This window comes from Puma concolor, chromosome B1 (genome assembly GCF_028749965.1).
Source record: "Puma concolor isolate L17-30 chromosome B1, mPumCon1.1.hap2, whole genome shotgun sequence".
Classification (NCBI taxonomy): domain Eukaryota; kingdom Metazoa; phylum Chordata; class Mammalia; order Carnivora; family Felidae; genus Puma; species Puma concolor.
In genome coordinates, this window is record NC_141670.1 from 115,089,884 (window position 1) to 115,107,325 (window position 17,442).

Here is a 17,442-nt window from a genome sequence, read left to right on the forward strand (position 1 = left end):
CTTGTTTGATCTCCTACTACTTCTACTGCTACCAACTCATATTTACTTCACTTACTAGTAGCCCAGACAGCTCAGCCTCAGCTGCCCAGGTATATGGATACTTTACTCTGCTCCCACCTGTTTGTTTGTTTCTTTCTTTCTTTAACATTTTTTATTTTTTATTTTATTAAAAAAAATCTTTTTTCAACGTTTTATTTATTTTTGGGACAGAGAGAGACAGAGCATGAACGGGGGAGGGGCAGAGAGAGAGAGGGAGACACAGAATCGGAAACAGGCTCCAGGCTCTGAGCCATCAGCCCAGAGCCCGACGCGGGGCTCGAACTCCCGGACCGTGAGATCGTGACCTGGCTGAAGTCAGACGCTTAACCGACTGCGCCACCCAGGCGCCCCTCTTTAACATTTTTTTAAATGTTTTTTAATTTACTTTTGAGACAGAGAGAGACAGAGCATGAGCAGGGGAGGGGCAGAGAGAGAGAGGGAGATACAGACTCTGAAGCAGGTTCCAGGCTCTGAGCTGTCAGCACAGAGCCCACACTGGGCTTGAACTCACAAGCGGCAAGATCATGATCTGAGCTGAAGTCGGATGCTTAACTGACTGAGCCATCCAGGTGACCCTGCTCCCACCTGTTTCAGTTGCTAAAACCTTTTGGCTGAGCCCACTGGGATTTTGTCAGAATAGCTGAAGCTGGATAATGGCCCTTCCTATACATTCTGGGAAGACAGTATATTAGAATGGCAGCCAGGAATGGGTGGGGATACATGGAAACTGCATGGTTATTGGTGCTTCGTTGAGAAGCAGTTTGGTCTCATACTACGAGGTAGGGGAGAGAGTTAATTATAAATGTTAAATATTTTTATTTATTTATTTTTTAGTGTTTATTTATTTAGAGAGAGAGAGTGCATGTGCAAGGGAGGGGCAGAGAGAGAGAGTGGGAGAGAGAGAATCCCAAGCAGTCTCTGCACTGTCAGTACAGAGCCTGACACGGGGCTTAATCCCAGGACCCATGAGATCATGACCTGAGCCAAAATCAAGAGTTAGTCACTCAACTGACTGAGCTCCCCAAGCATCCCATAAATGTTAAATATTTTAGATATTAGTATCTAAAAATTATATATTGTGGGTGGTAACTGATCTCTGGTATTACCTAATTCCAGTCAACTATGGCAGAGGTGAAAGGATCATGTATATAGTAGTCTTTTGAGAATCTTTTTGTTCACCTAAATGATAAAGTATTTATTGTGATTTACTGTGGGTGACACCCTGTGCCATGTGTGTTACTATTGAAAGAAATAAGTAGGCTGCAAAGCTCTGGTGGAGGAATAAGGGTGTCAGATATGCAGACTGAAGACTGCAAGAGAAGGAAAAGCTACAAAAATATAGCCTGTAGCCAACTGTGTCTAATTTTAATGGATTTGAGACTACAATGATAATTGTTATTTGAACTCATAATTCCAGTTCATTTACTTTCACAATTTCAAAAATAGCAACATGTTATTAAAGAAGATGGTATTTGAATTTATTTTACTTTCTTCTAAGAATATTGACTAGTTCTCTAATGTATATAACGATACTTTGAAGAAATGTTAATGGCACTTCAATTAGATAGTTTTTCTGAAAAAAAAAAAAAAAGAAAAAAAAAGATGTCTGTCAGTTGTTAGGTCAAATGCAACAGTTTTAACCCGTTCCCAGGCTACCTTTCATGGCAGTTACTTTTAAGAAGTCTTGCAGACTCCCTTGAACGTCAGTTCAGATTCTATGGTCCTATTTCCTAGTGAAGACAGAATCTCTGGGTCTTGACCTGACTCCCTTGGGTTATAAAGAATAGAGATCCACTCAGGTGGCCTTAAGCAATAGTGGTACAGGGATTCTCAACTTTGTCACTATTGACATTCTGGACTGGATACTTCTTTAAATTTGTTAAAATTTTTAAAATTTTTTTTTATTTTTGAGAGACAGAGAGAGACAGAGTGCAAGCAGGGGAGGGGCAGAGAGAGAGAGAGAGAGAGAGAGAGAGAGAGAGAGAGAAGGAGACAGAATCTGAAGCAGGTTCCAGACCCCGAGCTGTCAGCACAGAGCCCAACACGGAGCTCAAACCCACAAACCATGAGATCATGACCTGAGCCGAAGTTGGATGCCCAACCGGCTGAGCCACTGAGGCACCCTTGGACTGGGTAATTCTTTATTGTGGGAGGCTGTTCTGTGCATTGTAGGATGTTTAGTAGCATCCTTGCTTGGCTTTTACACATTAGATGCCAGTTACACCCCTTTTATTCTACACCCAGAAATGTGTCCAACAGTACCAAATCTCCCTTAGGTGTCAAAATCACCCCTACTTGAGTACCTTTCTTTTAAAAGATGCCCAGTGAATAAGGAAGGCAGGACTAGCAAGAGCTCTGCAGGCTCCCCTGCAAGAACAGGGAAGGAGGGTGATCAGAACTTTAAGGATAGTTCTTTTCCCCTCAGCAGAAGGCATCCAGGGCAGTGCTCTCTGGGCTTAAGAATTTTATCTCTGCTTCTGCTGCCTTTGTCAAGGCTGCATTCCTCTGCTGTCTTTCTGCTGCTGCTTGTTTGTTGCCTTCTGGTCCAGTTATTGCCCAAGGTCAACCCCTTTCTTTGTGTTTGATTTCACCATTGTTGTTACTATTCTTAAAATAATACCCAGGGCAAGAAATGCAAGCATTTAAATTAAAAATGGTGCACAGCATCCCCTCTCTCTGCAGGAATCCAGTGTTACTGGTTGCTTGCCTTTCCTACACAGATTGATTCACATCATTGTTTTTGAAGGCTGTAGAGTAACTCTGTTGTACAAATGTAACACATTCTATTCATTGAGAAAGCAAATCACTTTTGAAGGTTTAGATGTACCTTCTTATTTCTTGTTCTCCTGTTTCCTGAGGAAGATTCCTTTGATTTCTACTTCTAGTCCACACAACCTCAAGCTGTATTTGAGGGAGTGTAATAAATACTTGTTGACTACATATGTTACTGATGTGGTGTGCTGATGACAAATCTTTAACAACTACTCTCAAAAAAAGTCCTGATTTGTGGCAATTGCAGATTTTTGGGGTGTAAGTGTCCTACCAAGGTTGATTTCAAGTTAACAAAGTGACATTAGGAAGTGATAAGTTTGCGTGTTTATTAACTTTGCTTTAATACAGTTTATTTTATTGTAAGTGTATATAATTAAAATTTTAACAATAACTGTGTTTAACAATGGGCTTGCAGAATCCTAAAAATGGAACAATTAGCTCTCCTAACTCAGCTTCTAGCACCCACTGGTTTTGATAGTCTTGTTTCCATACAGAGTATATTGCATTGTTTGGGGTAATGTTCTCTCCAAATGGTAATGCTGCCTCTGATTGTATTCAGTGTTGGGAGGGCCTTTAAAGGTTAGCTAGACTTACATTGCCTCAGGTGCTTGAATTCCCTTAGTGTGTTCTTGGCTAAATGTTTATTCAATTTAGGATTACCTCTTGAATAGACCATTCAGTCTTCAGACTGGCTGGTTAAAAAGCTCATGTTGAAATTTATCTCTTTATGAGCATCCACCATTTTATTTTGTATACCATCCTCACTCTCCATCATAAAAAATATATTGAATACCTCTGTACTATGACAACTTTTCCAATATTTGAAATCATTTACTGTATTTCCCATTAATATTTTCATTTTTTGGAATAAATGCCCTTAGCTCATTCAGGTATTCCAGTTCGTCTACTTCATTCTTAAAGTGTTGAAAACGGATTTGAATGAAACTCTGATAGGTTCTGACTGGCAAATACAAGAGGGGAAGAGAGGAAAACTTCCCTTGTTCTAGATACTATCCTGTCAACTAATACAGCCTAAAATTATAATAATTTTCTTGCTGGTCCCATAATTGAATTTACCAATACTGCATTTAACATTGATAAAAACTTTATTTTTTATGTACGCTGCTGTTAAGTCCTTTCTCCCTTTTATGGTACTTTTTTTTTTTTTGGAAGAGGGAAGCAAATCAAGACTGTATGTTTATTTTCACAAAACCCAGCTCCCACCTTAGCAGGATTTGTTAGGCTAATGATTTTTTAAAATAAATTTCCAACTCCTCTTGGCTTAATATGATTTAGAAACTTGATAAACTGACCAACAGTGTTTTTCCTTGATTCTGAACTGAAATGCCTGAGCATGACAAAGTGCATTCAGAGCCCAGTGCCTTTCACTTTAGTTGCCATCAGTCTATTTCTGAACACCTTTCAAGTGTTTCTACCAGCGATCCATCCACTCGCGGCCTTCGTTGTATTGAGTTTGTCCAACTGTATTCCTGAAACACCATTTCTTTTTCACGTTAACAAATTTCCTGAGGAAGAACGTTTTCAAGACAAATCAGATACACACTGGGCTAAACAAATAAAAGATTTATTCACTGTAGAATTTGTATATTGTGAATCTCTAAAATGGGGACTATAATGTATCATGTTTTATAAACTTGTTTGGTCATGGAACACTTTATTTCTTTTAGATAAAATAGTATGGCTAAAAGTAAATTGTTCTATGTGGGTTGAGGTACAAGGGTGAAATACAGAGGAACTGCTTGGAAGTTTTCAGAACTTTAGCTGAGATCGGCCAACCTTAATTAGGAAAGTGGTTTCCAAGTTGCGGGAGTAGGGTTTGAGGGATGTATAGAAAGGAGGTGGAGGAAAAGAAGGAGAACAAAACATCGTGTAATTGGGGTTACTCCAGGTAGGACTTTAAACTGGAAGGCAAATTAGAATGCCAGGCAAGTAATACAATTGTGTGAAGTTTGTTAGACTAGAATATTCTATCATCAGATTGGAGTGTTAAGAGCCAGATAAAGCATTTAAATGTATTTTTTAAAAGCACTTTGCCAAACAAAGCAAATCTTTGTGTGTTATTTAGTCTGGTCTATGGGCCAGACTTTATGATAGCAGCTACCTAGTTCAGTCACACACAAATTTCCTCTTCTCATTTTTGGAGAAAAATTGAAGTACTTATATTTTATATAAATGTTTTCCTTTTCAATACAATTATTCTGCCTCATTAATGCTGTTTAGTTTTCTTTCTGACACATTTCAGGGTTTGCAGACTATCATCATGTTGATTAACAATATTATATTTTTATTTCCTTAAAAATATGATCTCTACTCTTTGTTTCTTTGATGATCTACCATGGATAGAGCAATCATAATAGAACTTAAATAGTAACTAGACGTAATTAGTTACAATAAATATTTAAGGTATATCAAATCCTTTTTCTAAAAAATGTTTATTTCTGAGAGAGAGAGAGAGAGAGAGAGAGACAAAGTGAGTAGGGGAGGGGCAGAGAAAGAGGGAGACACAGAATCCAAAGCAGGCTCCAATGTTTCTTTATTTTTGATAGAAAGAGAGAGAGAGAGACAGACAGAGCGTGAGTGGGAGAGGGGCAGAGAGAGAGGGAGACACAGCATTTGAAGCAGACTCCAGGCTCTGAGCTGTCATTACAGAGCCCAAAGTGGGGCCCAAAGTCATGGACCACGAGATCATGACTGAGTTGAAGTTAGATGCTTAACTGACTGAACTACCTCGGTGCTCCTATGGTCTACATCAAAGCCTTTTATGTAAAGTCTGCATCAAGTGACCTAATAATATATAGGTAAAATGAATATCCTCAAGACTTCAAAGGTAAATCTGGAATACAGGAAGCTTAGAAAATTTTTTCTTATGAAAGTAGAAAAAATAATTTCTGATAAAGGTAGTATACATTCATTGTGAGTCATGTTATCTGTATGATATTCATATGGATTTCTTATAATTTAATAATTTCTCTTTTTATACCTCAAGATTATTTTCAGTGCCTTAATAAATAACTTTGCAGTGAATACTCTAATATATAAGTCTTTGTGTGTGCTGCTGATAGTTACTTATAGGTGGAATTGGTGATTCAAATGTTGTATAAACATTTGTACACCCATAATGCTTATAGTCAAATTGCACATTAGAGAGTGAATCAAAGTGCTGATCTGTTAGCACTCTCACTGACCTTGTAGGGAGCTCTTGATGGGATGCAATAGAAAGATAGTATAAGATAAGTATCCTGGGTGGCTCAGTCAGTTAAGCATCTAACTCTTGATTTCTGCTCAGGTCATGATCTCACAGTTTGTGATTTCAAGCCCTGCTTTGGGCTGTGTGCTGACAGCATGGAGCCTGCTTAGGATTCTCTCTCTCCCTCTCTCTTTGCCCCCCTTTCTCTCTCACAAAATAAACAAATAAACATTTAAATAAAAAAAGGGTAGGATAAGGAATTAGCAAATGATGTTTAAGAATATTGTAAACTTTTCTTGATTCTTTTTTTTTTATTTAAAAAAATTTTTTTTTAAATATTTATTTATTTTTGAGACAGGGAGAGACAGAGCATGAATGGGGGAGGGTCAGAGAGAGAGGGAGACACAGAATCCAAAACAGGCTCCAGGCTCTGAGCGGTCAGCACAGAGCCTGACTCGGGGCTCGAACTCACGGACCGCAAGATCATGACCTGAGCCGAAGTCGGATGCTTAACCGACTGAGCCACCCAGGTGCCCCGTAAACTTTTCTTGATTCTAATAAATACTTAAGTGAACTCTTTTCAGAATTCCTTCAAAGTCTGTTAATTTTTTCACTCTTTAGCTCAAATCAGTAATGTTTTGGTGGACCATGTTTTCACAATCTTTTTTTTTTCCTTTCATTTAATGAATGAACTTTAATTTTTTTTCCCACTTCTGGCTCCTGGTTCAGTTTTTGTGCTATAGAGGGAAAAACTATGGTCGTCTCCTAAGTACGAAAGAGTATTATAATTATAATAACCATTCTTAAAACACTTATTGTATTATTGAAGCTTTGTCCTGAAGGCTTCTCAGAAACTTTGGTTTCTGTTGCCCTTATTCTTTGGGGAGCTGGATTTAAAACCTAGCCAGAAATCCATCAACATTCTACTGTATTTTTTGGAGTAGCTGAAGAATTGCTTAGTTTGAACTTTAGTGTTCACATAAAAACACGATTTCACTGAGAGATGAACTAGTTTTAAAAACGTGAAGCAAAATATGATTTAACTGTGTGTGTGTGATTTGTCAATTTCCCCATTTGGTTGGTTTTCTGCTGCCTGCAAGATGGCATATTGACATAACCCATAAGCTCAGCTGGGAGAATTTATGATAATATTAATGACAGTGGATTTGACTGTAACTTAGAAAGAACAATCCCTGTTTTAAGGGTTTTCAAAGAAGTGAGGTGTTTCCAAGGAAGAAAGTTTAGTAGTGTGATTTAGCAAACTGCTTTTATTGCTGTAAAATAAAGCTATAGTCTTAAAAAAAAAAAAAACACCCTCTGGAGTTCTCTTTACATTAGTGGTACTCCTTATTAATTAGCTGGATATAGTCTTTTTAACCAGTTTCTTTTTGGGGGGTAATAACTGGATTAATAACCATTATATAACCATTTAAGAACTGAGAAGTGGCTTTTTCTGTTCTTGAATGCTGTTGAACTTCCTGCTTGTAAAATATGATTTTGAACAGATTATTGGTAGTAAACCCACCTTTAAGTTGTCCCTTTAGGTCACAACCAGCTCATAATCACATGCTTTCTAGAATGGACCATCTGGCCACCTACACATTGTAAAAGCAGCTTGAGAGGTGGAGTGCTAGTCATTCCTTGCAAAATTAGAGTTTCTTACTTTGGGACCTTACTTTGGGGCCAACTTTGAAGATGGTCTTCCCATCCTTCCCACTTCTTAAAGTACCTTATTTATTTGGAATCTAGGTTTTCTTTATCATTTTTGGAAAAGAGAGAAATTTAAAAAATATAATAAGCTAATGTCAGGAATTTGTTCAAGATAGCAATTTTCAGAGCATGACAAAGTCAATTCATACTCTGTAGTTGCTTGGTTGCATGCTTAATAATCAATCCTTGAGGACACCAGATATATTTAGGGTTCCTTGAGTTACTGTGACTAGTATTTTTCCAATATTTCTTATATTGAACATAGCTATTGCTTTCCCATAATACCAATCTTTCTTAGAAAATGTATCAACCACTTTCTTCTTGGCTCCCTTTGCTGCCTTTTGTAAAGCACTTGTTCTTGCTAACCGCCATGGTGTTGCTCAGAGAACCAACAGGGTGCGTTTCTTGTAAATTCAGTTTAAAAATTTTGGCAAGATGATACTGTCTCATTTTTTGTTACTTTAGCAGCTGAATAGAATTTCATTAAATGGATGTGTAATTAAAAAAATACTCTCAGTGGATGGACACTGGGTTCTTTCTCATCTTAAAACCTCTTTTAAACATGGGAATATGCTTTGGTGAAGAAAAGGGAATATTCAGAATTTGCTTATGTTTTTCATCTTCCTTGATCAGTTCTGTTGAAGTGCTGAATACTTTTTATGTTTTCTTTCATCCTATAGCAAACCCAGATGGTTAGCATTCATTTGTGTGAAAGACACCAGTTTAAGACCAAGGCAAACACTTGAATCTCAGTGTGATTACTATTAAAGCCATTAAAAGTGTCATCATCAAATGCTGGAGTGTTTTTGCACTACTCCAGTCTGAAGACTTCTCTGAAACTGGGGATTGCAGATCAGCTGGTGGAAGAACTATAGGAGCTCTAGCTTCCTCATGAGATAGTGGAAAACCTTTATTAGCTCCTGGAGCCTGCCCCATCTTTCGGTACCTTTAGGATCATTAGATTAAGATTTATTAGAGTAGACTATTCATGTTTGTATTCTTATTTGCAGGATTTTAAGAACTGGTCTGGACTGAAGAAAACATGTATTATAGAATACCTTTTATATGATTATTTGCTTTTATACACTTCATACTTTTCAAGAACTCATAGTTTGCTTCTAATTATGAGAGAGGTACATTTAAAAATAATCATAAAATTACTTTCTTAATGGCTGTTGCATTCCTTGATCCTTGACTATGAAAATCTTATTGCTATAATTAAGGCAGAATTTGAAATTGAATATTAAACAAGTTGTAGCAAATTGAAGGATTAGTTTACTTTCTTAAGAAAATCATTTGTTGAGAGAGTTCTTCAAGGGAAGTGATCATCATATCCAAGTCACCAAACTCTTTACGAGAAGAATTGAAACTGAAAAATGTTCCATGGGAACAATATTCTTATTTAACTACATAATTACAGAAGGCAATTCTCATAATTCAGCCAGACCTAAGTACTTAGTGTGGCATATTGTAAATTTTCAAAAAATATGTTTCTCATATATTTGGTAGTAAGTATATTTAGTTCTTCAGAATACTATAGGAGCTGGTAAATGACCATTCAGCTCTAAAATATAATTTTGTAGCAAAAACATAGAAAATATTCCCCAAGGAATTATAGGACTAAATTCAATAAAAATTAGTAGCTAAAGGCATTCAGTTTTTTCACTTGATAAACTGCCAAATATTTATTTTAATATACTATTAAATATATATTTATATTAATATTATATTAATTAATTATATTATATTAATATATTAATTATATTAATTAATATAATTATATTAATTATATTATAATAATTAATTATATTAATATATTAATATATATTATATTTATATATATTAATAAGTATATAAATGTACTATTTCAACATATAAGAAGTAATGAATGCTAGATAAAGGATATAATCATTGAACACTTATAGAGCATATAAACATATTTGCATGCTGACTGGGAAGTAAATTATACTGCTGGGTTTGAACTGATGTGCTGATTCAATTCAAGTTCATCAACATGATAGAATACATTCCAGTTCTAGAAATGAGAAAGAATATTCACATGCAGGTCATAGTGTAACATAGTAGTAATAAAATGTATTAATTGGGCCAGAAAACTCAGATATTGGACCGTAGAAGCAGAATCACATAGGTGGAAATGCTGTCTAATCTAAGTTCTCTGAAAGATTCCCACATATTTGCTATTGGATAAAATTTCTCTGTGATCTACGCACTAATATTTCAACCAAGACTCTTATTTGTTGTTTGAAGTATATAAAAAAACAGATTTTCTTGGGACATTTTTTTGTTATATTTACATGCAGAAGTCCAAATAGATTGCTAGATAATTTGAGAAGAGAAATTTTTAAAAATTCTTTTTTAATTTTTTCAATGCTTATTTATTTTTGAGAGAGAGAGAGCACAAGCAGAGAAGAGGCAGAGAGAAGGGGAGACACCGAATCCGAAGCAGGCTCCAGGCGGCTAAGGGGGCCATCTACTGTAGAACAGTACTGTGTCTGGAAAAAAGTAGGTAGTAGTTCTAATATGTGATGCACAGTGTGAACACATGCATGCAGTATTTTATTGAGCTTTAAAGGAAATATTGACAAACTAGAGCACTTCTAGAGGATTGCGATGAGGATGAAAAGCATCTGACATTTGTCTTGTAGGAATGGTAGCAGAAGAAAATGGGAGCATTTAGCTTGAAAAGGCAAGAGCTAGAGATGGTGGTAGTGACGTTAAGGAAAGCAAGGTGGTAGTCTTCAAATGTGTAGTGGACCATTTATACTTAAAACTGCAGGGTATAACTTGGATCCAGGAGGGAAAAATTAACAGGGAACAAACCTTTGCATTTCACTGACCCCTGCCCTTCATCCTGCTCAACAGCAAGATTGTTTAAAAATGGCTTCATTTTGATGTGATGGGCTTCTCATCGTTGGGAGAGTTCAAGAATTACAGTATGAGTAATTATGAAATGCCTATTCTGTGTCAAACTTTGTTAGGTGAACGAAATAATATGATGTAATCTTTATCCTTGAGAGCTTATCATCTAGTAAGAGGAAACACACATGTAATAAGCATAATTAAATGTTATCAGTTCTCTGAGAGCAGTCTATGTGGAGAAGAGTCATCTAGGGAAGACTTTATGGGAGGAATTAACTTTGAGTTTAACAATGCATAGGTGTTTGCTAGTGGAGGGTGTTTGAAAGGAAGGAAAATGTTCACATAATGTCCTGTCAAAGACTTTGTAGGAAGGCTTTTACCTTTGGCATCAGTGTGCTACGTAGATAACCCTTATGGCCCGTTATAGTTCTATAACTCTACCAAGTGATTGCCTTCTTAAAAAACTTTACAAAGAGAGAAACCTAACATTGCATTCTATTCTTACTTTTGCCTTGGGTTGAATAGAAATTGTCATTTCTATTAATATTTCTTGTATAAAGGGTGAGAGAGACAGAATCATTAAAACTCTTTGGGAAATGCCTGTTGGCATTAAAGAGCACTTGTTCCAAGTGAAGACAGATTCCCTCTCCAGTCCTGTTTTCTTCTCCCTGGGGCATCTCTGCATATTCTATAGTTGACTACATTCACTGTTCTTTATTCTGTGTGGCAAGATGTTACAAAGAGGGTCACTCATATCTCTGTGTCTTGCTTTGTGCCCAGACACACTAATCTTTTTGTTAAGCCATGGTTGGTCACCTCAGTCTAAACCCTATGAAACCTCTCAGGAAAAGTGGCTTGAGATGAACTTTTTGTGACAGACAGCCATCAGTTCAAAGCCTGTGCAGTGTCAGGGTTGAAGGAAACTATAATGGTCCATGAGAAGAGGCTCACAGGGGGTCCCTTTTCAGGGCAAAAGGACAGATGTTTTTCTCTACTTGAGATATACACAATACACAATAGTTCCAGTACTTGCTTCTCAACCATGCTGCATGCATGCTTTCTTCATGATGGGAATGTACACTTTTTATAGACCCAGTGGGAGGAAATTTACTCATTGTTACTGGTTTGTTGGTAGGCTAAGACTGTCCTTTTGTAGAATGATAAAAAGGGGATTTAGTAAAACATTGGCTCCATAAAAAGGGCCATTGTATATACATGTACCTTCTGTGTAAAAACTAATTTTCTATGTTAAACACAATCAAAGGAAAGTTCAACAACCAATAACTCTGGGTCTCAATTATTTGTGGTACGAGATATCAATGGTTTTTACTGTGCTAACACATACTGAAATTTTTCATAGAGAAAGTTAATTATCTCTGTGTTATATAAAAAGATATACAATTTAATGTTCCTAGACAATTCGTATTATAGCCATGTGTTCTGCACTAACCTACTTAAATAGTCATTATACCAGTTTTACTTGCTGAATTTAGTAATTATTTTCTGGTTATATATAGAATATGATTTTCCCATTAATAGTTTCAAGAACCTTAAGTACTTAATTTAATTCTAACAAGGAAAAGATGGTTTTATATATTTCTCTGAATATTTTAGCAAAAATTAACTGGTAAGATAATTTGTAGCATTTTTAAGAGATTGCCTCATTCCCCTAGGTCATTTTGGCATATTTTCTATGTATTTAATAATATTAATATAAAATATTTGCTGAAAGAATCTTTATATGTGTTTGTTGTATGGAAGATAATTATCTGTTTTCCATAGTTGTCAACTAATCTGTAGAAATGATTTCTTCCTTTGTAAACCAGACTAAAGCTAAAGAAAGTAGCTGTTAATTTATTAGAATCTTATTAAATTACCTATTTTTCTTTTAATTTCTTTTTGTTATATCCAAAATTGGAAATCTGAGATGAAAGTAATCTGTACATAGAAAATTAGGATTTCTTAATTAGAAAATCATAGAAGTAGATTTTGAATTGAATTTTGATTATTAAGAATTTTTATAAATTTTTTTTTCAACATTTATTTATTTTTGGGACAGAGAGAGACAGAGCATGAACGGGGGAGGGGCAGAGAGAGAGGGAGACACAGAATCGGAAACAGGCTCCAGGCTCTGAGCCATCAGCCCAGAGCCCGACGCGGGGCTTGAACTCACGGAGCGCGAGATCGTGACCTGGCTGAAGTCGGACGCTTAACCGACTGCGCTACCCAGGCGCCCCAAGAATTTTTAAAATTTTTTTTTTTTTTTCAACGTTTATTTATTTTTGGGACAGAGAGAGACAGAGCATGAACGGGGGAGGGGCAGACAGAGAGGGAGACACAGAATCGGAAACAGGCTCCAGGCTCTGAGCCATCAGCCCAGAGCCCGACGCGGGGCTCGAACTCACGGACCGCGAGATCGTGACCTGGCTGAAGTCGGACGCTTAACCGACTGCGCCACCCAGGCGCCCCCCAAGAATTTTTAAAATAAAAAAATAAAACAACTGATAGGAAAATAAAAGATGCCTTGAAAAATTTGGGATCATGCTGTGTATATATAATGAAACATAATACACAATGATTGATCTTTTAAAATTAATTAATTTTTTACTTTACATCCAAGTTAGTTAACATATACATGATGATTGATTTTTAAAGTGAGTGGTACTGATTGTAGGTGCTATGAATTCAGAGGAGAGAGGATTCAGATCTGTGTGTCAGGTAATGCTGCTATTTATTTATTTATTTATTTATTTATTTAAATTCAAGTTAGTTAACACACAGTGTAGTCTTGGCTTCAGGAGTAGAACTCAGTGATTCATCGCTTACATATGACACCCAGTGCTCATCCTTAATGCCCTCCTTAATTAATGCCCATCATGCATTTAACCCATCCCCTCACCCATCTCCCATATAGCAACCTTCAGTTTCTTCTCTGTACTTAACAGTGTCTTATGATTTGCCTCCCTCTCTGTTTTTATCTTATTTTTCCTTCCCTTCCCCTGTGTTCCTCTGTTGTGTTTTTTAAATTCCACATATGAGTGAAATCATGTGATATTTGTCTTTCTCTGACTGACTTATTTCACTTAGCATAATACCCTCTAGTTCCATTCAAGTAGTTGCAAATGGCAAGATTTCATTCTTTTTAATTGCCGAGTAGTATTCCATTGTATATATAAACCACATCTTCTTTATCCATTCATCAGTTGATGGACATTTGGCTCTTTCCATAATTTAGCTCTTGTTGGTAATACTGCTATAAACATTGAGGATGCATGTGCCCCTTTGAATCAGCACGGGTAATGCTGCTTTTTCCTATGTATTGAAGAAATGCTCTTTGAAAATTCTTTAGTTTATTTATTTATATGTATGTGTGTATAACTAAAATTAGAATTTTTAGGTTTATAATTGATCTCACATTAACTATATCATTAACTATATGATCTCTATAGCAACCTAGACAGCAGATACAACAGTGACTATCATTATTTTCATATAAGAAAACTGAGGCCCAGTGGTAATGCCACTTGCCTAAGAAAGAGGTGTCAGCCTTTTCTTTTTTTTGATTCTTAGTATAGGTCTTCTGATATACAGAGTGACGATTTCCTTAAAATAGGATTGTTGATACATGAGAAAGATTGTCTGTAGTACTTGAAATAATATTGGAAACTCTTGGGCAGACATAATTGCTTGTGACCAACTAATTATATCTATTAAGAAGTAATAGTTATATAAAAACATTGTTTTGACAACTTGGCATTTATTATCTTCTAGCAAGAAAGAAATACAAAGGTAGCATTAATTTTCTATATATTAATGATTATTTAACAGCCTAATTTACTGATGTAGTTCACTGCTGATTGGGTCCTTCCACAGGACTGTATAATGCTCTGTGTGGCTCTTAGCTGGGTTTCTACTTTGTGTCCTTGCCTGGAATGTTCTCTACTCTTGTTCTCTGCCTGGCAAGTGCCCACCCTTCCTTCGAGAACCACTCAAGTATCAGTCCAGATGATAAGGCTTTAGGCCCAGTTAGAAGCTCCATGAGGGCTTGATAGATCATTCTCATAGTAATAACCTCTTCAAATCTCAGTTATTTATTTCTGGGCCTATCTAGTCTACCAAGTGGCTCCCTCACAGTTCATACTCAGTATGCATTTGATAGAAAAACTCTGCTTTCAAAGAACTTAATGAAGAGTTGGAAAGTAAATACAAATATCAATGAATTCATATTATAGAGGTGATTATTTGATTAATCCTAGATAATACTCTCTTAATTACCTCTGTTTCTATATCCTATATATGTGTGTGTGTGTGTGTGTGTGTGTGTGTGTGTGTGTGTGTGTATATATATATAATTTATTGTCAAATTGTTTTCCTTACAACACCCAGTGCTCATCCCAACAGGGGCCCTCCTCAATGTCCATCAACCACTTTCCCTCTCTCTCACTCTCCATCAACCCTCAGTTTGTTCTCAGTATTTAAGAGTCTCTTATGGTTTGCCTCCTTCTATATCCTTTAATGGAGTTGGATTAAATGATTTCCAAAGTAAATGGCCTTACATGGCCAAATTTGACCTTATATGGCTTTTAAATTGCTTTAAAATTTGGCCATGTAAAGGCAGTGACAATTTGGTATATTTTAAAAGTGGCATGTAGGGGCGCCTGGGTGGCGCAGTCGGTTAAGCGTCCGACTTCAGCCAGGTCACGATCTCGCGGTCCGTGGGTTCGAGCCCCGCGTCAGGCTCTGGGCTGATGGCTCAGAGCCTGGAGCCTGTTTCTGATTCTGTGTCTCCCTCTCTCTCTGCCCCTCCCCCGTTCATGCTCTGTCTCTCTCTGTCCCAAAAATAAATAAACGTTGAAAAAAAAAAATGTTTTAAAAGTGGCATGTAGAAAGTGGTAGTTTATTTTCACACTTTTGCACATATTAATGAAAAACTTCACCACCCTGCATAATTTTATTGTGTTGCATATGGAAATAAACTTCTTTATTCTTAACTGTTCAAAAATTTACAAAAATACACCGCATGACAACATGAGTCAGAATTTCCTGAAAAAAGCATTTACAATGAGAATGTTGAATTTTGGAAGATTTGGGATTCCTTTCCCTGCTAATTCTTTGAAAAAGTTTAGCATGAATGCTGTAAAAGTTATATATTTACTCCCAAGTTCTCAACCCCATCTTAAAATTTGAAATAAAAAGGAACTCACTAGTATGAAAAATAACTATGATGTCCAGAGTTGAAGTTTTTTATATAAAGAACTCCCTTGAAAGGTGCTGGTCAAATTTCTCTTCTGCATAGTTCATAGCATGTAACTGGTACTCAATAATATTTAATATAATGAATTACAAAGGCTTTGAAAATGTAGGCCTCTGAAGACCAAATCCAAGATGGTAGATGGGATTTTCACATTACTGTGAGGACAAGGTAGAAGTTGACATAGTTGGTCTCCTGGGGGTGCTTCATCACATAAGTAAAAGAGCTATATTCACCTAATTTATTTTAGGAAAGACTAAAGGGAAAGACTATTCTGTTTAATAGCCACTTACTGAAGGCCAAAGAGAAAAGAAGACCAGGGGAAATAAAAATATCATTTTCAGCTAGGTAAAATAGGATTTAGTACACTGTAACTTTGGCATTTTCTCTCCCAACTTCTTTTAACAGTCATTATTTTACTTGTCTTCATTAAAATTATGTTTTAGCTTTGCTTTTTTTTACATTATTAGGAATTTTAATTTTAAGTCTTTTTGAGTAAAAATAAGAATAGAAAGAAAAATAACACTGTTCTAAATACAAAAAGAAAATGTTATTTTCCACTGAGATAGCTGTGGTGTAGTCAGTGGGAAGAATTCAGGCTTGGAACCAGATAAACTGGTCCTAATTCTTGCTCTGCTACTTACCAAGTGTTTGGCCTTGAGCAAATTACTTAAATCGTTTTAGCCTTGGTTTTCTCATCCATAAAATAAAAATATTAATATCCATGAAGAATTAGAAACAATGTACAGTAGCCATCCAGTATAATGCTGCCACATAGGAAGGTATTTAATAAATGGAATATAATAATTGTACTGGCTAAGTCTTAGATAATTATAGTCTTTAAATTCTAGTTTTTATTGAAATAATTATATACCCTAGATTTTTCAGTGACTAACACAGGGTCTGACACATGGCAGCATCTCAATAAATATTTATTGAGTAAATGAACTAGTATCATTTTGTGCAAAAAGTGTTTGGTCACATACATATACCATTCGTGTCATGTAGTATAAATATGAAATAAAGATATTTAAGGAAAAACTCAAGGGTGGAGAAGTACTGCCAAATTCCTGAACTATCATAAAGCAGTGCTGGATTATATCCTTCCAGGGAAATCTCCAGAAGAGGGACCTGCCCCTCAAAGCTTTACATATTTATGTGAATGGGTCCAGAGGCAACAACAGTGAGATAACTGTGAAGGTTAGAATCAAGAGAAGCCTCTTGGTTGATGAAGTGATCTTAGAAAGGGGGAGTCTTTGGATCTCAAAGGTCAGGCAGGTTGTGCTCCTCCTGAGCCCACACACACCTGTGGGGCCAGCTTTTTGCTGAGCCTTGGGACACGTGGGTTTGTTCCCCCTGAGCAGTGGAAGTAGTCCTATTTAGTAAATACACTTTATGGTTCATATATATTAGGTTATCATATTGGTCTGTAATCTTTTGCTGTTTCATAAACAACAGGATTAAATTTGTGCATGTCTTTGGTTTCATACATTTAAGTTTAGACTATTTTGTTATTTTTGATTGGGTTACACGTTTGATGTACAAGAATAAAAAGGTAAGAGAAGTCTTTCCCACCCTATCG

The 17,442-nt window shown here is 36.2% G+C and overlaps 1 protein-coding gene and 1 pseudogene across 1 annotated transcript in view; one reads left to right on the plus strand and one right to left on the minus strand.

The window, feature by feature from the left end:
* Positions 1-17,442, plus strand: part of COL25A1 (collagen type XXV alpha 1 chain) — a 469,078-nt gene that overhangs the window by 16,035 nt on the left and 435,601 nt on the right. The window lies entirely within an intron of this gene.
* On the minus strand, positions 7,909-8,101 carry LOC112858192 (small ribosomal subunit protein eS1 pseudogene; annotated as a pseudogene).